Raw genomic sequence first — 23,287 nt, 5'->3', positions numbered from 1 at the left:
AAAAAAATTGTTGTTTCTTATGAATTAAATTACAGAGACGACTATTGGTGATTTTATCTGTAATCAAACTAGCCTTTAATTTGATGCTTACTAAAAAAAACTAGTATCAGAAGGACGCGCTTTGAGCACTATCTGACCAGAAAAGGTTGGCATGTTAAACTCACTGAAAGTAAACTGTAACCTTAAATTCACTGTGGCTCGACAATGATTTCAATGTGTGAATTTACTTTCCAGCACGTGGTACGGTTTTCAGCTCTCTCATAGTACAGCACCAAGTACTGTAAATCGTTAACCACTTTTTCTAAACACAGAGTCCTTCACAGTGTGCGCCTCAGCTGCTTTCCATAACTGCGCATTTTTGGGATGGCTTCCACCTCTCCCATAGTAGAGTACCAAGTACTCTAAATCGTTGAACACCTTTTCTAAACACACATAGATCTGTCGAAGTATATGTGCCAATTACTGGATTGTTATGAAACTTTTGTTTTTTGTACATAGTGTAAATAAACTTTTTCTGAACAACATTGGGCCACAGTGCCATTAATATAGTGAACTAGTATATAGCCATGAACTAGAGGCGGTTAAAGGTGCGAAGTAGTCATGAAGCGCAGGCCGTAGAAGAATGCGCAAGTGCCACCTCACGTTTAGTCCTTGGATTGTCGCTGGATGGCGGTACATCTATATGCTGAATATCCGATGAAAAAAATGCGAGATGGTGGTACATGGAGCGTTCACTAAATGGACGGACGGACGCTTGAATGGACGGATGCACAGATGGACGCACACACGGTTGGACGCACAGATCGATGCGCTAATGGACGGATAGATGGACGCTCCGCCGCACTCATCATCATGCACTCCTGAATATACTGAGATTCTTTAACGTCATGCGCGAGTGGGGTTCATCACCCCTTCGAAGTTTTGATCTTCAACTTTGTCATTAACTTTAACCCTGATCCTTCTTAAGGTGCAATTCTTGCACTATGAATATGAAGCCGAATGTCGCTTTCTATGCTTTCTATACCTCCTTTACTATCAAAAACCTTTGATTCGGTTTTGCGTCCCAAATGCAAAACAGTTGCATCATTATGAGAGAAAATACATATAGCGTTCCACAAGTTTTTGACCATCTGGTGCTTTTTGACGTGCACGTGTGTGTAAGCACACTGGCCGGCATCATTTCGCTTCCATCTCAATGTGGATACTACTACCTGTATTGTAATCCGCTGCGGTGAGGAGTCGAGCCCCATAACCACCAGACCACCGTGGCAAGTGGCTGCTTTGCGTGCTTGCTTCGATACCTTTTATTCACCAAAGAAGCACCTCTATTGAGTCCTCCCTTTTTATAGACGACAGTCTTTCTTGAAACACTTCAAAGCAGAAATTTTGGTTTGTCGTCATTGACTTGTCTGTCTGCCAACTGAAACGACTCAGGTACTGGGCTAAAATTCAAGTGCTTCCTCAACGCTCACCAATCTTGATCTGGTTCTTGCGTTCATTTGTGAGCACATTGTCGAATAAAAAGCAAATATTGTGCATATCTGAGGCACAATATCAACACGTCAATAGTTTCTTTGGTGTGTTTCTTTTTATCAGAAGAGTATACAAGTAACTTTTAGCACCATAATGTTTATTGTGCGGCACCGACAAAATGCGACTCTATGCACGAAAAGTGTTCTCTGCGCTTTGCTAAGACGACACGGCGCTATCACCTACCCGTGGCCTTGCATTCTACAAAGTATGGCTTCCGAGATCACCCGCGCACCACGCACTCGAAGGCCATTTTTTCGCTTTTAAAGATTACTTCCAGATGGCGATTGTGTCTCACGCAAAGCTTCCTCAGTCCTCTTCACAATCTTGTCGTGCAGAACACCAACCAAACGTTTTATTCACTCACTCTCAGACCAAAGACTCGCATTTCAACTTTTGTAGTAAAACATTCACACACGGCGCCGATTTTTAAAAAATGATTTTGCTATATTTGTTTTTGAAACCATTGCAGGCATGTCGACTTATTGAAAAACCAGGGTTCTGTGCACTACACCGATGCGAGCGCCCAGCAAGAGACAGCTAACCTAACAATTGATGACATTCGTTGTAACTTTCCATATTTTTCTCTATGCGCACAAGCAGGGCATTTATCACTATGCAGTGAGAAAATTTAACTTACAGGTGCCCGACATGGTTAGGGAAAAAAAACCAGGCCCTCGCTTAAGCGGCTACCGGAAAATTGTTCAAAGTGCAAGAGAAGCTCAATTTCTATATGAAACTGCGTTAAGTTATTGCAAAAGACAGGGAGGTAGTGAGAGGTGAATAAGGGTACTGACGTTTTACTGCAGGTGCTGTCGCGTATATCTGCGCTGACTCATTGTGGCAGAGCGTTCCAACGCAACTAAATATTCATAAATGGGTTTATTTCTGTTAAAGCGCACGCCATTTATTATTGTAGTTAGTGAGAACGGGAAGTTAAGCGTAGCAATCTCTTGAATCTTTTTTTAATGTGCATAATTAATCACCTCTGTAAGCCACTGCACGGGAAGCTTATGAAAATAAAATTACGCACGAATTTTGCCTTCATCTCATTCCAGTTTATTTCCCTTAGGTACCTACCAAAAGGGACTACAGATGAATGTTTGGGCCATAGCTTGCATACCCACTCATTACTACATTAATTCACACTAACTTGGTGTCATGCAGCCGGAGTCACAGGTTCTTGCAATGGGAGTCATAATCGACCAAAACCTGTCTCATGTTACAGCTGTACAAGGTATTATTTATTTGATTCTTGCGGTACAGCCTACCTGCTATATCTAACACGTGCAAAACGAACCTGCGTACAATGCAAAATACTCAAGCCCAGGCGCTTAGGATATGCCTTGGTTCACCCCACTGCGCATCGACAGCTGAAACAATTACCATTGCACAGGACTACTCGATCATGACTCACATCACTATTGAAACGATGCGTACGCACCTCAGACAACATGCTAGGAATCCTTTCACCACTTGGCAACCCTCGCTACTAAGAGGCCCCACACGAAATTTAGTGCAGTTGTCTGTGCACGTCGTGCATCATTTACGTCAGGTTGTACAGCTGCTGAGAAACTGGTGTATCTTCCGTGGTGCCTTACACTTCCGCAAGTACGCCTTTCAATTTCAGGAATACAGAAGAAATCAAATTTGCCTTCGTCAGCCCTAAAATAATTGAGCTTGCACCTCCTGCACGAAATGTACAATAACCACGTGCACATATACACTGATGGTTTAACCACAGCGTCTGGTTCCGGAGGTGCGGTGGTGATTCCAGCAAGAGCAATCACTCTGCGAATCAAGCTGCCACACGTCACTACGTCTACGACGGCCGAACTTGCGGCTTTGCGTGGCGCCCTAGATTACATCAAATCGCAAAGACCGATTAAATGGGCTGTGTTTTTTTACTCAAGACCGGCCTTACAGAGCATGCAGTCAGTCCTTCAACGCGCTTGCCATGAATAGTTAACTTACGAGGTTGTCAAGCTTCTTCACCACGTCACAGAAACAGGCCACGAGGTCAATTTTCAGTGGCTACCTGGCCATTGTGGGATCAGTGGCAATGATTTTGAAGAAAAGGCGGCTCACGTATCGCAGCAAGAAAAGCACACCCTTCTGATTCCTTTGTCAAGGACAGATGCTGCAAAGCAACTTCGTCAACTGGCACGTAGTCCGTGTCTGCTGGAGTGGAACACCCCAAGCATAAGACATACGAGACTCTACCAAATAAACCCTCGACTGGATTTTCAACCTCCATCCAGACTTCGTCGGCGGGAAGCTTCGCTTCTTTGTCGGCTTTGGTTGGAGGTTGCCATCACCAACACATATACAACCCTCATCGGTTTGACCGTCAATGCGGAATGCGAAGTCTTCTGCACCGAAGAAGACATCGACCATCTGATATGTCGCTGCCCTCAATTTGCCTCTGAAAGACAGAAGCTTTTCGACGCATTGCGACAATTGGACGACCGACCACTCTCTCTGCAGATGCTACTGGAATACCGTACTCGCCTTTCGTCTGCTCAAAAAGCAGTCAAAACCATCTTGTGCTTTTTGAGGATTACAGGCCTATGTGAACACCTTTAACGTTTGTGTAGTGCCACCACTGCATACGCGTCAGCCCATCGACTGACAATACTTTTTTTTCTCTTTTTCTCTTCTCTTTCCCTCTCATCTTTATGCCCTTCTTCCCATTATCTCAGCGTAGCGGAGCAAACCGGGCACGGACCTGGTTAACCTTCTTTCTTGTTGTTCTTGTCCCCCGACAGCCAATATTATGAAAGATATGAGCGTGAGTATTAGTGAGGGAAGTGATGTGTGAGTACATCTTTGTATGAACCAAGTGAGTCCTCACGGGTCGCTGTAGGCGTATGAACGTTAGTGTATACTAGTGAATGTTAGTACGACCGGGTATGACAATGAGTGAGTACTCATGATTGTGAGTAGTCGAGAGTATGAACGTTAGTGAGTACCCTACAGCCCTTTCGTAATTGTAAATTCTCTAACATTCCCGTAATTACATTTTTTAGCACCTCGCGTCACTGGAAACTACGTAACATCATGCAACACCTACGTACGTGGCTTACCTACTCACTCACGTCACTCGCCTACCCACCTCACAGCTATACTCACGTTTCAAGTGACACCTACTGACATCACTAAAAGTCACGCAAAACCGTGTTGCGTCCCGCAAATCGTGCAGCACGGCGTGATAATTTACATCATGATTTCAGAAAACAAAGTAAAATCTAGTCATTCGACTGAAATTACGATATATCACCACAGCCAGTTACGGGGCATGTTCTCGTGCAAAAACCACGTGAAAGCTATTCACGTGGTCAAGATCACAACATTGTGTTACTCGTAGTCACGTGCCGTCTCTTGACGAGTCTAACCAAACTTTATGCTACTAGCGAAAACCTAGCATCCCTAGCAAAAGCTTGGTATTATAGTCGAGATGGTTTAAAAAAAAACCTGCTTGATATTACTGGCAAAAGTTATCTGATTGCGCACCAGCTCCGTCGGTGGTTTCAGCCCTACGCCACTATTGCGCAAACTGTGCACTGTTTCGAATGGGTGTCGCGGGGAATGCCTGTTGATTAATCCGTCATTTGTAACATTTTTGTAAAGGTTATTGGCTGCTTTCTACATTGTTTTCTTTTTCTGCGCTGGAACAATACATACCTTTTTTATTTCATTTGAAACGCTTTACCTAAATGAAGTGGATTGGATTGGATAAACTTTTATTTGGTCCTCCAAAACACAGATCACTGTGTTGCGGGCAGCTCCCACGTGGGGACTGAGATGCCGAGCTCCTTAGGCACCTCGCGGGCTTGGTGGACATCCCAGAGCTGATCTGCCAAGGACGAGCTGCGGATGGCCGCCTCCCAGTTGGCAGAGATGATGTTGCCTAAATGAGTGAATTTGGAACTTCCTACAGCAATATTTCAATTCCGTAAGCTTCTGCGTTCAACCAGTCTGTCAGAAGAGCCCTGATTGGGAAGGCATGTGAGAGTGGTGACATCCGTGTTTTTTTTCCACATCTTTTAGTATTTTGTCTCTGTCCTCTTTCGAACATATATTTCTCCACTCCTGCAGAGGGTAGCAATTCATTTGCCATGCCATACTACATATCTGCGTTGCATTTTTAGCATGTATATTTTTTTCTTTCTCTGTTTCGTTGCTACCGGAAAAAATTGCTTCCGTTCTTCGATCTATGTCGCGAATAGGCTTTGTGAATAGGAGATTTAGATTTCAGCTAGGTTACCTTAAGTTTCTGCAAAAGAAAGAGAAAAAAAAGAGAAATGGGCGGACAGGGCTGCAAGCGCAAGATAACAGGATTATTTTTGTTTGCACATATGCCTCGCTACTATTAGGAAAATGTCGAGATTCGTTCACTGCCTTATGCACATTTTTTCTTAGGGCTAACAGGTACATTTGAAATTGAAATTGGAAATGTATGGCTACACATGTCCAAAACAAATATAAAGAGAAAAGACGGGGGAATAAAAGCTTCGTATTGGCGGCTTGACTGGTCTCATCTCCTCGCGCAATCAGAGCAGCGACATGACAAGCACTTCAAGTTATTGCGATATGAAGGTGCAAACACATAGAAAAAACTAAACTAATTCGCTAAGGAACATACACTTTCCAGAAACGTAAAAGCAAGGTCAACATTCAAAACATCAGTCCAAGTATTGCGTTTTTATGAACACAACGTCTCTTGGAAACACAGTAGGGAAAGCGTTTGAATGTTTTGCAAAACTAATCTCTCGACAGATATTTCGGACGTCTGTCATCTATGTTTGAAACAGCTGACTTGTGTCGAGATTTAGAATAAAAATTCATTACCACTGACTTTCCTAAAACAGAAATTTTTGATACGTATTGGAAATGTGATGTAATAGCGTTGTTTCTTCAAACTTCACTTTGTCCACAAGACACGCATCTATCACCTTTTTGTAACTGCAATACTGGGGCAACTCAAGCGTGAACAATTGTTAGGCGACTTCAGAGCTTACGGAAAATTTGGTTTATGTCAAATTCTGTGAATGAGCCGCCACGTGATCAGCGACTTTTTTCTGAATAATACGACAAACTTTCTGTTCTAAGGCTCCATGCATAAAACTTTGATGGTTTATGTAATAGTAATCGGCAGTTAATTAACTGTTTACGATTATGCTCTGAAGAAATATCAAGTTTCAGGAGCAGCTTTTTTTTCTTCCCTATACTGTCATTACTGGTTTTTTTAGGGGCGAAACTCCCTAAAGCGGCACCCGTGCGTCGCTCGTCGTAGTACGTAACATGTCTTACGCTTTGACCTGCAAGGTGGTGCCGGTATGAGATTTCTCCTGTGCGTTGTTGAGCAATAAAAAAATTCGCAGCGTGCGCGTTAACTAAAAGCCAATTTCTCCTGTCTTTTATTCCCCATTAGCAGCCATTCGCATGTCAATTGAACACTATTTGACAAGAAAGTGTTGCTACGGTATACTCGCTGGGCGTAACCACCTTGGTTTTAGAAAGGTTTAACGAGCGTTGGGCCGCAGTGCCATGAATACAGTGAACGAGTGTATACCATGAACTCGAGGTGGTTAAAGGTGGGAAGTGGACAGGAAGCGCAAGCCGTAAGAAAGTGTGCGTGTGCCACCTCTGGTTTGGTTCTTGGAATGTCCACTGGATGGCGGTGCTTCCATATGCGGAATATATGATTGAACGATGCGAGATGGTGGTACTTGGAGTGTTGACTAGATGGACGAACGGAAACACAGACAGATGCATGGACGGACGCACGGATGGCTGCTTGGACGGACGGACGCATGGACAGACGCAGGAGCCGATGCATGGACAAAAGCAGGGATGGACGCACGGATGGAACTGCGGACCCACGAACAGCCACACGCACGGACGGGCGGATGGACGCACGGACGGTTACACAGACAGACGCATGGACGGAAGGATGCTTCGCCCTACTCTCTATCATTAACCCCGTGGATGTGCTGCCATTTTTTTTCGTCGCTCGGAACAAGCTCCCACAAAATTTACTTTTTGATGGACACGCCAACTTCTTTTCTGAGGTTTCTGTATCGTATTTCTGAAACTTGAGCTTTCTTATAAAATTTTTTGCATAACAATACAGAGGCAGAGTTGTAGTTGCCTCTACTTTCTGGTAAATGCTACGTTTTGTAATTTGGTCATAACAAAAGTAAATATCGAAAGAACGTATTTATACGGGCGTGTTTGACGGCTTCCAGAATAATATTGGTTCACACAATCTGGCGGATATGCATCATATGTACAATCACAGTGCCGATGTCATAAAGTAGTTCGCTGTGGTTGGGACGTTAAACGACTTTATGCTGTCCCATAGTAGAGTACCCAGTACTCAAAATCGCTAATCTTTTATTCTTAACACAGGCGTTCAAAGCTGCACACTTCAATCCTCGCTTCAACTCCATGACCTCATCATGAAAGTGGGCCCGCGGGTAAGCTTTATGCTCTGCATTGTAGAGTAACTCGTACTCTAAATCGCTAACAACTTTTTCTAAACAGGCGTTAAAGGTATTGTATTTCCCACAAGAATGACCCTTTCATAGCTATAAGAACACTATACTGTACGCTGAGATAATGCGCTTACCAACAGTTCTTAAATAACAACGCTGAAAAATCATCCATTTGTTCGTGAGATTTTGTTCTGTGTTTCGCAATCTTGATGATTTTTTGCGTAGTAGCAGAGAAGGCGTGCGCAAAAAGTGCTTGTATTAAAAACAGTTTTATAAACACTTGGGAGGTGAGCCAGCAAAGGCAAGTTGCGCAGCAGCTGTTGATGCAGATGTAGCACAACACGGAAGTTGAGCAGAATACAAAAAGTCATGCAAGCAGCAATGAAAGAACACAAAATATTCATGGCATATCACTGAAGTCATTGATCATGAACGGGAAAAGCAGTGGGATTTTTTGACGTTAACCGTAAATTACCCCTTACATTGACCATTCACGTATGCAAGTGTGCCAAATGCAAAGCGATGTACAGTTATATACAATGTTAATTTGTCATAACTGGGATGTTGTGTTGACTTGTGAATCTCATTTTTTTCTTCATTATTACTTCTTTCTGGTGTCGAATCGTGCCTGACGTTGGTAAAGGGGAGATCTGTGCCGCTCCCTAGGTGGTTCTTGGTTGTTTCCAGCAAACTAGACTCACAAATGACTTTGATACTGCTTAGCTTGAGTGCGTGCGCGATTTTTTTTCTCTTTAACCCTTCCCTTTTCTTTTCCCTTCTTATTTTTCTATTCAATTGTCCTTTCTCCAGTGCAAGGTATAAACTTGAACATTTCATCTGGTAAACGTTCCTTTTTTTTGCAAAACCTTTTTTTCTCTCTCCCCAGTCATTCAAAATGCATGAGACGTCATCTATTGCACACGCCAGTCGTTCACTGTCCGTCGTCATGAGTGTCACCATCCTAGTCGTCAGCAGCGCCATTGTCCTCAAGCGTACAGGGGGTACCTTGCACGTGCCGTGGTGTGACGGCAGGAAGAGAATGCGTGGGCTGGAACGCACTTCTCTTATCTCGTCATCAACATCATCGTCATCGTCAAAGGTGGCTGTGGCACACGCCAACGCCGGATAGCCGAGAAGCTTGACCTTGAGACGCCTCGCCCCCAAAATTGCGTTTTGCATTCCTTATACGATGCTTACGCGTTTTTGCACTTCAGTACGCATATACCGTATAGCCAAAAAGCGAGTTATACTCTGGAAGTTCGTGTTCTTTTTCGAACGGAAGGTATCTTCGAGTTGCACTGATTTTAATTACCAAGACCAATAGCTCTCATATAATGCTATTTTGATATCACATCATGCTAATATTCGTTTCGTCTTCATCATGCATACCTAGCCTCTCAAGTTCTTCAGGAAAATACGTTAAGACGATAACTGCTTTTTTTGTGACATAAAATCAAGGACAGATTTGGGTAAGCTGCTTTTGAGTGCCCTTTCTAGCTTCAAGAAATAGATATTTGTCTCCCTGGATCGTAAGCCTTGCTAAATTTTGCGTTAGATGAAATCTGAGCGATAGCATTTCTTATGAAATTCTCATGGGTATGCCTGTGTATTTGTTGGTGTATTTCGTTTTATTCTATTATTAAACTATTCGTTTTGCGGGTTTCTGGCTTTATTAATTATGCAGATTACTTTAGCTCTCTTTTATTCAGGTTTTCCTTTTTTTTTTGCATTCCGACGTTGACATGCGCTTTAGTGAGCAAACATGTCACACTAAATCACAGCGCTTCAATGACCCTGAGAAATAAAGCTGTTTAATTAGCTCTAACAGCTCGTCTTTTTCTTTAACAAACATTTTAATACGTTTAGCGGAAAGCCATGGCTACCTGGAATGGAGAACTCACCCACCTCTGGGCAAAATAGAATGCACTCCTGGTCGAAAATGAAGTTTATTTCTCTCTAGTGGGAAAGCGAAGCAGCGTCAAGAATGCAAGATGTATTTTTTACATTATAAAAACTTTTCTTGCATCAAAAGGCAACATTCGATATGTTCGGTTCGCCATGTTCACTTCAGGCCAGCCGTGAATGATGAAACAGCAAGCATAAGATGGTGTAGCAAACCTAACTTTTCCACGCAAATTTGATTATGTGAATATTCAAACTTTTTTTTTCTAATGCTTGTTTTAACCACCTGCTTACTCGTATTTTTAAGGCTGCCCTAGAATTGTGATAATCAAAGAATTACTGAAGTTATGTTAATAACAGCGCGCTCAAAAACGAGTCCTTTCACGTGTAAGACACTTCAAGTTGCTAGGCTTTACAATAACAATGGTGTTAAATGTTAAAAACCAACAAAAAATTCACATGTTCTGAGCTGCCTGTATCTTCATATTTTAATAGCTAACGAACAAGGAACTAATGTTATGAGACGACCCCTTTTATGTTTTTTTTTGGGGGGGGGGGGGGGGGGCAAGAAAGTTCTTTAACTTCCGCATGAGAAGAAAAAGTAAATTAGATTGCGTGCCCCATGAAACGATAGCAAGCCTGTCATTAAAAAAAGAACTCGGATTTCTGTTACTAAAGGAAACCATGGCGCTGCTTCTACATAATTTATTCCAACAGTTTTCTTCGAATATAGAAGTGTTGCAGAATAATGAAAAAACTACTTCTAATCTTTATAATATTTTCATATTTTGTCACTCTATACGCTTCAGCACATAGCTGTATTATGGATAGGACAAAAACTACTAAATAAATACTTTTGTTTGCCCTCAGAAAAAGTTGTTCCTAAGATGAGCGTGCTATATATTTTATTTTTTCTGTTGAGAACTCTTTACTGCAAATGCAATCCCTTAAGTATTCTTTATCTAGCAGACTTGTCGGTAACACTTGTTTAGTGGAACCACAGTACGAAGCAACTAGCTGGAAAGCTCGTTTAAATTTGACTAAGCTGACAGAGCAACATAAGTCACTACGGCACTCAGGCAGACTGCCCCACTTAATATTCCCTGAGCAAAAGTCTTACGTCATAGTTGATTCTAAGCGAAAACGCAAGCCGATGCAGACGCAATAAGATATTATTAGCGAGCACAAACAGACATTAACAAAAAAAGAGAAACAAATATTGCGATTTTCATTTATGCTGTACGTTACAGTGAGACGAGTTGTTTGCAATTATTCAGCTGAATTGTTTCTGCAATGCTGTTTGAACTAGGGCGAGAGCTTTTAGTAAGGCAAAGATGAGTTCAACTTCACTAACGCGCTGCGCGGTTGCGCGTCTTCTTCGAAAAGCGCTGACGTTTTGCCGAGTTAAGCTCTGGTGCTGGCATATACACGATTCAGCGAAATGCCGACGGGCCGTTGCATAATTGTGCGTCGCACGCTTAACAAAGCCCTCGAGCATCAGCATGCGTCGTGTAGCAACCATCGCAGAGAAACGTGCCTGTGGTTACGATGAAGCATTGTACACGAGAATGCAAAGCGATGAGAATCGCCAAGGGCATCTTGATTGCAAGAGATAGGATGACGGAAAAAGGAGTTTTGCTTGCAGCTGCATATATAGCGTGTACCACGTATGATATGCGGCTACGTTACGTAGCAGAGTGCGATGGTTGCGGCAAGCACATTTCATAATGTGAACAAAAGAGATTTGTCATCTTGCCTTGTTCATCGGCAGTTTTCGTCAGCGTATCAGCGCGCTCCAACAGCTTTATTGATTGCGACGGTGGTCTGTAACGTATCTCATATTTGTCGCAAATCCAGTGCTTGTAGGTATGATGTCCCCTAGAATAGCCACGTAGACCGCACCATTCTATAATTGGTCCCATGTCTTCGTGTCTCATTTGCGCTGTCTACGTTGTGATTGAATACTAGCTACCATGACCAAGCACGTTGATTCATTGTCCCAAACTTTGCCTACAAACTACGTAGCTTCCAGTGGTACGAGTAGCTAGCATTTTGTTTGAGTTCATGACTACTGGTGCTACAATCTTAACAAAGACAAGGATGAAAGAAAGAGTAGAGGTTAACAAAGCTTTGTGGTATTTACTTAAAATTAGGTGGGTGAGCGTCATCATGTACTAGTTCTACTACTCAAGTAAACATGGTAACTAAACTCCCTGTCCTTCCTTATTCTCCTGCTAAACATGGTAACTCCATTCGGCCATCGGTGGGACATGTCACATATTTTAATATTGACGGCAGGAGCGTCAGAAAAACTCGCTTTCGTAATCAGTTCACATTTTTTGAAGGGCTCGTAAGGGAATCAACTGGCATCTGCGTTCCAATTAACAGCAATACAAGAATGGTATAAGGAAGTCACTGCATGCTTCCTAGCAGTGTGTGCCAGGCCACTAGCCGAGGCGTGCATACCATTCGTTAAGGTGAAACCTTAACGAATGGTATGCACGCCTCGGCTAGTGGCCGAGGCGTGCATACCATTCTGCATACCATGGGTGTACACCCATGTATTTTTCACGCTCAGGTCTGTATGTCTCTCCGTACGTTCGTCCATCCCTGCGTCCACGCCCTGCCACTGTGCTAGGTGGTCGCTGGGATGCGCCAACGGACGCCAGCCGCATTGGATTCCACAGCCCTCGTGTTTTGCTTGCGTCGTACCGCTGTGCCCAGCGTATTCAGTCATGCAAGAATGGATGACGTGAACATCGCATTCCGCCCTAACCGACTCCGTGTCAATGTGACAAGTCATCCACCGAACACACTTTCAAATTTACAAAGTGTTTCTAAATTGTTTCGGTAATGAATGGAGAGGAAGCTTCCCAATGCGGGCTGCTTTTCAGCCTTCCCTAGAGAGTTGTTTAACTAGTGTTCATGTTTCAATGAACAAGACTGCTCTGTTTTCCTCACACGCTTCAAGTGTATCTTGAAACGCTGGCTATGCTAAACAAATTTGGTGCAACATTTCAGCGTCAATAGCGAGATAAACGTGTAAGCATTGCTTCGCTTACCTATTCATTAAAAATGGCGAACACTGGTTAATTGGACAGATATATTGCCACGTTCCATTTCCCAAGTTTTTGTTATCGTTTCAAAACACCACATGATTCTCAGCGCAAACCGCGCCTGCAGTTTTCTAGAAGGTTCCGGACTGTAGTAGATCATTTCGATAAGATCACGCCCACTGTGCGAACGGTACAGATTGTTCTGGAAGCTACGCCACCGCCAGCGATAACGCTAGAACATTCGACGGCAAGAGTATAAAATGCCGACGCGCTTCGCCGCTTGTCAGTTGTTGATCGAAGGCCGACGCTCCGTTCGCCGCTATCAGTCCGAGACTGCTATCTGTGCGAGACTGCTGCTGTAATTGGACTTTCCGTTTACCGGGCACAGGTTCGCCCAAATAAACAGTTAAATCCCAACACGAAGTCTCCTGTCTTCGGCCACGTCACGACCCCGTGACATCTGGTGGAGGTGCTGCTTCGTTCATGTACCGCACGCCCCCGTCAAGCCGTGAACCCAGCCCACGTCGCGGAGAAGACACCGACGCCAACCAGGAGCAGCGAACAAGCCGCCGACAGCAAGGGCTACCACCGGAGTACGGGATTCTAGAAGACAAGGTGCGGAAGACCAAGGCCATGACCGCGACTGCAGCGACAATGACAACCGCCGCATCCCTGCCCACGATGGTCATGCATCAACCCAGGGAACCACCAATTTTCCATGGGTCATCGTTCGAAGACCCGGAGTCCTGGCTAGAAACATACGACCGTGTGGCCGCCCTCAACCACTGGGACAACGAAGAAAAGCTCCGGCGTGTGTACTTCTACCTGGAAGACACCGCAAGGACCTGGCTAGAGAATCGTGAGTCCACGCTCCGAACGTGGGATGTCTTCTGCGGCGCATTTCTGCAAACGTTCGCGAGCGTCGCTCGCAAAGAAAGGGCCGCTGCTCAACTAGAGACCCGAGTTCAGCTACAAAATGAGAAGGTTGGAATTTTCACAGAGGAGATGACCCGCCTATTTCATCACGCTGACCCAGACATGCCTGAGGAGAAGAAAGTTCGTTTCCTCATGCGAGGGGTCAAGCAGGAGCTCTTCGCGGGACTAATGAGGAATCCACCGAACACTGTCCAAGAATTTGTATCCGAGGCGACCACCATCGAAAAAACCCTTGACATGCGCACCGGACAGTATAATCGTCGCCTGACTCCAGAATGCGCTGCTGCTCGAACCAGTGACTCCGAAAACCTGCGTGAGACGATCCGAGCGATCGTGCGGGAAGAGCTGCGCAAACTGTTGCCTTCGGCGCAACCTCAAGTGGATTCGATCGCCGACATTGTGCGAGAAGAAGTTCGGCAATCACTTCGAATTCCCCAAACACCGCTGCCCGAGCCAGAAAACATGAGCTACGCCGCTGCAGTGCGCCACAACGCTCCTCCCCGTCCACGCCAAAACACCGCCCCGTCGCACTTCCGTCGCCAGACACCACCGCCGCCACCACCCCCACCAACGACCTACCATTCACCAGCGGGCCAGCGCAGTGCGCCGAGGAAAACCGACGTTTGGCGCACCCCTGACCACCGCCCACTGTGCTACCACTGCGGCGAGGCCGGGCACACTTACCGCCGTTGCCAGTACCGACAGATGGGACTGCGTGGCTTCGCCGTCGATGCACCACGTCCGCAGCCAGGAGAACGGCCACGTGACATCGCCGACTACCTGACAGGAACTCGGTGGACACCACGAAGCCCTTCGCGTTCGCCGTCGCCCAGCCGCCGCACGTCACCGCACCACCGACAGTACTCTGGCCCAACGCGGGGCCGGTCTCCTAGCCCGTATCCGGGAAACTAAGGGCAGCAACCGGTGGAGGTGCGGTTGCTGTGCGACGAACTACCGAAGATCCTCCGACGACGACGACGCCGCGACGGAGCTTTCCAAACACAACGCCAACCAGGCAAAGCCCTGACGGCAAAAGCTCACTTACCGAAGGTGGCCTGACGACGCAACATGGAAGCAGCGGAACAAGCCGACGCAGCCGTGACCCGACGCCAAGCCATAACTGTAATGCGAGACGGCGAATTAGCGACCTCGACGTTCTTATCGACGGCCACAGTGTGACCGCTCTCGTCGATACTGGAGCCGAATATTCTGTCATCAGTGGGTCGTTCGCCGCGAAGTTAAAGAAAGTTAGGACAGCTTGGAAAGGCCCTGAAATCCGCACAGCCGGAGGTCATCTCGTAACGCCTGCAGGAATCTGCACAGCGAGAGTCACCATTAACGGCCGTATTTATCCTACAGACTTCATAGTCCTACAGCGTTGCTCGAGAGATGTCATCCTTGGCATGGACTTCTCATGCCTCCATGGCGCTGTCATCAACTTAAAAACAAAGTCGATAACGTTATCCACAGAAGAAGCACTACCGCTGCGCACGCCGTCTGGACACCATGCCTTGAATGTGCTGGAAGAACAAGTCACCATTCCGCCTCGCTCAAGCGTCATTATTTCAGTCGGCGCTCCTGAATCACCTAATTTCAAAGGCGTCGTTGAAGGCAGTCAGTATCTGTTGGTGACCCTAAATATTTGCGTCGCAAGAGGAATTGCAGAGCTGCGGGGAGGCAAAGCAACGGTTATGCTCACGAATTTCAGCAATGAGTACAAACATGTGAACAAAGGATCAACGGTCGCATACATCGAAGAAATTGCCGAAGCCACCAGTGCTTTCGCCCTCGCCGATTCTGCGGAACCTGCTCAGAGGAACCAAACACCTCCCATAGCTTTCGACGTCAATCCCAGACTTCCGAACGATAAGCAAGAACAGCTCAAGGCCCTGCTCCTGCAATACGAAGATTGCTTTTCGTCGTCATCGAAAACTCGGCAGACCCCAATCACGAAACATCGCATCATAACTGAAGAAAATGCCACACCACTCCGTCAGAGTCCGTACAGGGTTTCGACGCGAGAACGTGAGGCCATGAAGAGACAAGTTGATGAAATGCTGCGGGATGACATTATCCAGCCGTCCAAGAGCCCATGGGCATCCCCCGTGGTGTTAGTGAAGAAAAAGAATGGGACCCTACGTTTCCGCGTCGATTATCGCCGCCTGAACAAAATTACAAGAAAGGACGTGTATCCTCTCCCACGAATAGACGACGCACTTGATCGGCTCCATAACGCCAAGTACTTTTCGTCAATGGACCTCAAGACTGGCTATTGGCAAATCGAAGTCGACGAAAGAGACCGAGAGAAGACGGCGTTTATAACACCGGACGGCCTCTTCGAGTTTAAGGTGATGCCCTTCGGCCTTTGCTCAGCGCCTGCAACTTTTCAACGCGTTATGGATACAGTACTGGCAGGATTGAAGTGGCAGACTTGCCTTGTGTATTTGGACGACGTCGTCGTGTTTTCCTCGAGTTTCGACGAGCATCTTCGGCGCCTTGAAGCTGTACTTCAAGCCATCAAGACTTCCGGACTCACATTGAAGCCAGAAAAGTGCAGATTTGCGTATGAGGAGCTCTTGTTTCTGGGGCACGTTACCAGCAAGTCTGGAGTTCGTCCCGATCCACGGAAAGCAGACGCCATCGCCGACTTCCCGCCGCCCACTGACAAGAAAGCCGTACGCCGATTTCTGGGCCTGTGCGCCTATTACAGGCGGTTCGTGAAAAACTTCGCCCGCATCGCCGATCCTCTCACTAACCTTACCAAGGCCGACGTGGAGTTCAAGTGGGAAACGCCACAGGAACACGCTTTCCAGGAGCTTAAACATCGCCTCCAGACGCCTTTGTTACTTGCCCATTTCGACGAATTCGCCGAGACAGAAATACATACTGGCGCAAGCAGCGTAGGTCTTGGCGCCGTTCTTGTGCAAAGGGCCGACGGACTTGAAAGGGTTATTAGTTACGCCAGCCGATCGCTATCCAAAGCAGAAGCAAATTATTCCACAACAGAAAAGGAGTGCCTCGCCATCATCTGGGCTACGTCGAAATTTCGCCCCTACCTCTACGGCAGGCCCTTCAAAGTTGTGAGCGACCACCACGCCTTGTGTTGGCTAGCCACCTTGAAGGACCCTTAAGTCGCCTCGCACGATGGAGCCTGAGACTTGAAGATTATGACATTACTGTCATTTACAAGTCCGGCAAAAAACACTCCGACGCCGACTGTCTCTCCCGTGCGCCTGTCGACCAACCGCTACCCGACGACCCGGATGACGACTACTTCTTGGGAACGATAACTACCGACGACTTCGCTCAACGATAGCGGGCCGACCCGGAACTTAAGGCCCTAATAGAATACCTCGAAGGCAGGACCGCCGAAGTCCCGAAGGTATTCAAGCGCGCACTTGCGTCGTTTTTTCTACGAAACGGTCTTCTACAAAAGAAAAACTTTTCACCGCTTCGGGCTAAGTATCTCCTTGTGGTGCCTTCAGCTCTGCGACCAGAACTCCTGCAGGCCCTGCACGACGACCCGACGGCAGGGCACCTCGGTGTTTCTCGCACGCTCGCGAGGATACAAGAAAGGTACTACTGGCCACGTCTTACTACCGACGTCACTCGTTATGTGAGGACATGCCGGGACTGTCAGCGACGCAAGACACCGCCAACAAGGCCAGCGGGACTTCTGCAGCCAATCGATCCACCTTGCCGACCTTTCCAGCAGATTGGTATGGACCTACTGGGGCCGTTCCCGACGTCGGCTTTCGGAAACAAGTGGATCGTGGTAGCTACCGACTACCTCACCCGCTACGCCGAGACAAAAGCCCTGCCAAAAGGCAGTGCATCCGAGGTAGCTAAGTTCTTCGTCGAAAATATCGTCCTACGTCACGGCGCCCCGGAGGTCCTTATCACCGACAGAGGAACCGCATTCACTGCCGACTTAACTCAAGCGATCTTGGCATACAGCCAAACAAACCACCGCCGGACGACAGCGTACCACCCACAGACCAACGGCCTCACCGAGCGGCTTAACAAGACGATCGCCGACATGCTGTCAATGTACGTCGATGTCGAACACAAGACGTGGGACGCCATTCTTCCGTATGTGACCTTCGCATACAACACGGCGGTGCAGGAGACGACGCAGATATCTCCATACAAATTGGTCTACGGAAGGAGCCCGACAACGACGCTCGATGCCATGTTACCCAACGTCACCGACGAAGAAAAACCTCGATGTGAGCGAATACCTTCATCGCGCCGAAGAAGCCCCGAACACTGGCGCGGCTCCGTATCAAGAATCAACAGACGACCGACAGCCACCGTTACAACCTTCGACGACGCTTCGTGGAATACCAGCCCGGTGAACGTGTTTGGGTGTGGACGCCGATACGCCGACGTGGACTAAGTGAAAAGCTTCTGCGACGGTACTTCGGACCGTACAGGGTGGTTCGACGTCTCGGCCCACTTGATTACGAGGTTGTCCCCGACGGCATCACGAACTCAAACCACGCCGATTGCGACCTGAAGTCGTACATGTCGCGCGCCTCAAGCCGTTTCATGCGCGTTAACAAACTGAACCAGTGTTTTTTTTGTATTATTGTTGTATCGGAATTTATTGATTGTACTTTCTTGCATTATTATTGTACTTTCATCTTTAGTTAAAGCATCGGGACGATGCCTTTTTTCAGAGGGGGGCAATGCCACGTTCCATTTCCCAAGTTTTTGTTATCGTTTCAAAACACCACATGATTCTCAGTGCAAACCGCACCTGCAGTTTTCTAGAAGGTTCCGGACTGTAGTAGATCATTTCGATAAGATCACGCCCACTGTGCGAACGGTACAGATTGTTCTGGAAGCTACGCCACCGCCAGCGATAACGCTAGAACATTCGACGGCAAGAGTATAAAATGCCGACGCGCTTCGCCGCTTGTCAGTTGTTGATCGAAGGCCGACGCTCCGTTCGCCGCTATCAGTCCGAGACTGCTATCTGTGCGAGACTGCTGCTGTAATTGGACTTTCCGTTTACCGGGCACAGGTTCGCCCAAATAAACAGTTAAATCCCAACACGAAGTCTCCTGTCTTCGGCCACGTCACGACCCCGTGACAATATTGTCGCGAGAGCAAGGTTTCAAGCTCCAGTATCTTCTCAGGAAATTTGTGCAAAACCAACTCTCCTGCTTCTTTTTAAAGTCTTTCTTTGTACTCTTCTACCTTTGGGTTTGTTTCTCTGGCCATTACAGAGCTTCGGCTTTTGACTTTAATGGAATGCGGGATAAATCGTGTTTTCCAGCCTGGGACGGGCGCCTACACGCTGCATTTACGGCTTAAAAACGGAGCAGTCAAGGTCGCCCCCGTTCAGGATTAGAAGGGGAAAGTTTACTAGGAAAAGCGTCTAGCAGGAGGCAGGTCCGGCGCCACCGTCTGAGTCTAAGCCATTGTTAACAGGCACGCGTGTCATTGAGAATGACATGGGGACGCGACCACTTAGCCTGACCGAGACATAGTGGCGGCAGGTAAACGACCATATTCTCTCGCGCTGTTGTTAGGATGTCGGGGCGCCTCGCCGTCGCATGTACACCTGGTAAGCAATGGTGTACCCATCGCTCTTAAGGACGCTTCTAGAAAGCAACAGTTAATGAAAGAACTTACGGGGCCCGAGCGTGGGAACGGCCGCCGACGGTAGTCGGCCGAAGGAAGCAGCACGGCCTGGTATGGGAGAGAGTGTCACGTGCGGAGGACCTTTCCCTTTGCGTGTTTCATTTTGGTAAGGAGGTTTTTACAAATGTAGTGCCTTTTATGAAAGTGTTTCTGTGATTGGTTGAGATGCTGCGAGTCCGAACATGTGATTGGTTTTTGTGAAGACTCTTTGTTCGACCAAGGGTTAAAAAGAGGATGTTTGAACTTGAAAAGTGAGCGGAGCGGAGTCGGGGTCAACGGCGGATCTCACCACCGGAGACCAGCTATGCGGGCCGAGGGGTATGCCACCATTTTCTATGTTTTGTCTTTGTAACCCAGTGCATTTTGTAACTTGAAGTTGTGTTAGCTAAATAAACCCCCAATGAGTGCTCCCCGAATTCATCGTGTTGACTTCTCATCGATTGCCTCCGCGGAGTTTCAACCACACTTATTCGTCTCCCTGGTCGTCCGATGCGCCTAACTTGAACAACCCCGACGTTTCGCTACAAAGTGGTGGAGGTGCGGGGTAACGATAGTCCCGCTCTGAAATTATGCCCCGAGTCAACAAAAAATATCAGGAACCTACCTCTGACTGCTCTACTATGACGGAACCCCCTACCTTCTTCTCTGCTATGTCTACCCCCCAAGTTAAACCATTCGTCGGACCACCAGTCTTTAGAGGCGTGCCGGAGGAATCTATTTCAGAGTGGCTACTTTGCTACGAACATGTAGCGTCGCTTAATAATTGGGACCAAGCCACGAAGGTGAAATTTCTATATCTGTCTTTAGACGGAGATGCGAAAAAGTGGCACACCACTCAAATTCTAACCGGTGCCCCTAATACATGGGAAGAATGGGCGACGCTACTTAAAACGTCCTTTACGAGTCGCCACTCAGTCGAGATCGCCCATTTGCGGCTACAAAACCGCACCCAATTGCCGTCCGAAACCCCCGAGCAGTACTACTATGACGTCGTACAGCTGTGTGCAAGAGTGAACCCGTCCATGACGGAAGATGATCGGTTGCGGCACCTTATGCGCGGTTTGCGTCCGGATATTCTGGAGAAGATGATAATCGCAAACCCGGAGAGCTGCACTGCATTCCTCCAAATTTTGCAACGCATAAATCTGGCAGCTTTGATGAGCCGTGCGTCGGCGCCACAACCGATTGGCATCCAGTATTCCACCGGATTACAGTCGTGGATGCAAAACATCGCGCATCCCGTAGGGTTCGCAGCCACCGCAGCGACAGGGTACTCTCCTCCTACGTGTGTCGCCACTTGCGCCGCGGCCGAATTGCGTTGCCCACGGGAGGCTGCTGACAGCGAAAGAGACCTAAAAGCGATTGCGGACTCGATCGCCGTGCTGTCTGACCGGCTAAAAAGCATCGAAGACGAGGTGCGTCGCCCCCCAATGCCGTGGCCTCAGAGAACTTCCCGTGCCAACGACGGGCGTCCCCGATGCCAGATTTGCCGCAGCATAGGTCACATAGCACAACAGTGCTGGCAGCGATTCCGAGATGGCAGAAACGATCAGGCGGAGCTCCAAGGCAATCAGAATGTACAGCCTAATCCTTCGGGAAACGAGAACGGCCGGGCCTAGGGGGCCAGCCCGGCCGCCCCATCGGCACATTGTCGGAAGGTCAGCTTCTCACAGTCCCCACACGAGCCAACGGTACAGAAACAAAACTTGTAATTGACACCGGCTCGGCCGTAAATGTCATCTCAGAAGAATTAGCTAACAAAATAGGTGCTTCATTCAAATCGAGAAAAGACATATTCATCCGAGGAATTGGCGGAGGCTTGCTCACCCCCAATGGCGAAGCTGAAATAAAACTTGAATTTGGCACCACCAAAGTTCACGAGACGTTTTTAGTGGTCAAGGATTGCCAGTACGAGCTACTCGGTGGTCTTCCTTTTTGTCGAGCAGCCCGGCTTCTCATTGACTTCTCCAAAAAAGAGCTGCAACTAAACGGTGAAATTTTCCGGCTACGTATAGACTCAAGTGCCCCCGAACATCATGATGTACTTGCAGTGCGGTGCCACGAGCAAATTCGCATTGAACCTCGCACAGAAGTCGCTATTGAAGTAAAGGTCGCAAGGGACGGAATTCACCTCGTCGAACCGAACAGCACGCTCAAAAATGGACTTCAGGTTGCACGCACAATAACGAGGATCGTGCATGGGAGAGGCCTCATTCGCATAGCTAATCCTACCATGTCGCCAGTAAACCTGCTCAGCGGAACAAAGCTTGGATGGGCTTCATCTATTCATGACGCACAGCTGGCAATCACGGCCCCCGAGAACGATCAAGTGCCTCAAGAGTTTGACATAGAGACTGGGGATCACCTACAGCCATCTGAGCGGGATGAACTGCTGTCGCTCATTGAGAAATACCGCCATCTATTTACGAGCAGTGACAACCCCATCCGGCAGACTCATGTCGCTGAACATGTGATCGACACAGGTGATTCTCGACCAATTCATCAGCACCCATATCGTCATTCCCCTTTTGAAAGACAACAGATTGAGCAACAAGTAGAAGAAATGCTGCGCGATGGGATAATTAGAGAGTCTCACAGTCCTTGGTCATCACCTGTCGTCCTCGTGAAGAAGCCAAATGGGACTTGGCGTTTCTGCGTCGATTTTCGCAGAGTCAATGAAGTCACTAAAAAAGATGTACACCCACTGCCACGAATTGATGACATTCTCGACGTGCTACAGGGGTCAAAATACTTCACCACACTTGATCTAACATCAGGCTACTGGCAAGTGGGCATCAAGGAGGAAGATAAGCAAAAGACCGCATTTGCCTGTGGACCCGGCCTGTATGAATTCAATGTTATCCCTTTCGGCCTGTGCAACGCCCCTGCCACATTCCAGAGAATGATTAACAAAGTCCTCAGTGGTCTTCTCTGGAGAGTTTGTTTGGCCTACTTAGACGACATCGTTATTTTCTCGAAGACTATGGCAACTCATTTGCAAGATTTGGAAAGTGTGTTTTCGGCTTTGGACGTGGCAAACTTACGACTGAAGTCCGAGAAATGCAGCTTCGCTCGCCAGGAGATCAAATATCTTGGACACATTCTCACAGGTGAAAGCATCCGGCCGGACCCAGACAAAGTAGCAGCGATCGAAAAATTCCCAAAGCCACGAAACAAGAAAGGTGTACAGAGCTTTCTCGGAATCTGTAACTACTATCGGCGATTCATCAAAGATTTCTCTCGCATTTCTCGACCTCTGACCAACTTAACCAAAAAGGATGTTCCTTTCGTCTGGGATGCGGCATGCGATGTGGCCATGCAAACCCTCAAAGAGAAGCTGATCACAGCCCCAATTCTGCGTCAGTTTGAGCCGGGAAAACCGATAGAGGTGCACACTGATGCCTGTGATTACGGCATTGGCGCCGTGCTTGTACAGAAAATTGGAACTCAAGAGAGAGTCGTCGCCTATGCCAGCCGCCACCTTAACAAGGCTGAGATGAACTACAGTACCACTGAGAAAGAATGCCTCGCCGTTGTGTACGCCTGCGGACAGTTTCGGCCATACGTCTTTGGTTCTAAGTTCACGGTCGTGACTGACCAAGCCAGCCTGGCTTGGCTAATGAAAGTAAGGAATCCGAACGGTCGTCTTATGCGATGGTCCCTGTTGCTTCAGGAATTCGACATAACGTTGCGACACCGCCCTGGCCTCAA

Source organism: Rhipicephalus microplus, chromosome 6, assembly GCF_043290135.1.
Source record: "Rhipicephalus microplus isolate Deutch F79 chromosome 6, USDA_Rmic, whole genome shotgun sequence".
Taxonomy (NCBI): Eukaryota; Metazoa; Arthropoda; class Arachnida; order Ixodida; family Ixodidae; genus Rhipicephalus; species Rhipicephalus microplus.
This window is presented reverse-complemented; position numbering follows the sequence as displayed.